Source organism: Patagioenas fasciata, chromosome 16 (genome assembly GCF_037038585.1).
Source record: "Patagioenas fasciata isolate bPatFas1 chromosome 16, bPatFas1.hap1, whole genome shotgun sequence".
Taxonomy (NCBI): Eukaryota; Metazoa; Chordata; class Aves; order Columbiformes; family Columbidae; genus Patagioenas; species Patagioenas fasciata.
The window spans coordinates 15,188,593-15,188,794 of NC_092535.1; positions in this window are offsets into that span (position 1 = coordinate 15,188,593).

The window sequence follows — 202 nt, forward strand, 5'->3', positions numbered from 1 at the left end:
TTATTTTATTTTACTTTATTTTATTTGAATTTAATTTTTTGGTGACACAGGCCGTTTTCCAGCAGAGCCGTTAGGAATACGCTTTACCTCAAGATTCTGAATAACTGCTGTGAAATTGCACCTTGCGGTGTGCAAGTGCCCTTTTGAATCAGGACCAGAGTCCTGAACTCCCAAATGAATACACAGTTCCCAGCATCAGAAG